Source organism: Tigriopus californicus, chromosome 5, assembly GCF_007210705.1.
Source record: "Tigriopus californicus strain San Diego chromosome 5, Tcal_SD_v2.1, whole genome shotgun sequence".
Taxonomy (NCBI): domain Eukaryota; kingdom Metazoa; phylum Arthropoda; class Copepoda; order Harpacticoida; family Harpacticidae; genus Tigriopus; species Tigriopus californicus.
This window is the reverse complement of record NC_081444.1, coordinates 4087368-4088091: the sequence shown is the minus strand read 5'-3', so window position 1 is coordinate 4088091 and position 724 is coordinate 4087368.

The following is a 724-nucleotide window of genomic DNA, read 5'->3' as shown; positions in this document are numbered from 1 at the left end:
CCTAAATTGGACGACGAAAACACACAGACACATGCCACCAATATGGATGGATTCGTGGTGGGAGAATGGACCTCGATATGCATGCCATAATGTGTTCATCCAAGGTGACATAACGAGAGACCTTCACTGAACATGTAGATATCAAGGCACCTTCTCCATGTCGTCTTCGAAACTTGAGGTTTCTAGTTTAACTCAAAATGATGAAATGTCCTAGTCAAAGGCCCTTCATCAGAGAGAAGAGAACGAATGATGAATGAATTGAAGGTTGGCTGAAAGTGTCCAATTTCTAACCCAAACTTAACCCATTTTCTTCAGGATATTGTGCAGAATAAATTGAGCTATCCAAGATCGGCGACTACTACAATTACGGGAACTCGTCTCACCACAAAACCCAGCTCGCAATGGTTGTTCAAATACATGGACATAATCGTTTTTATGGAACCACCGCAAAAACGAATTTCCTTTCTTCTTATTTGATAAGATTAAGGTTCGTAGGTGAGACGGCACTTCAAGGATTCCGATTCTTCGCCAGAGGGCTTTATGTGGAGGGAGGGCACACAGGTTTCAATAAAACGGCAGCTGACCATAAAACTTGAACGTTAAATAAAGAATTGTCATATCATCTTGTCAGAAATGGTTAAAAATATTTTAAGCTGAGAACTCCGTTAAGTCGTATTTGAACACTTATCCTATACTAAGGCAACCTTTGCTTACCAATGACCTC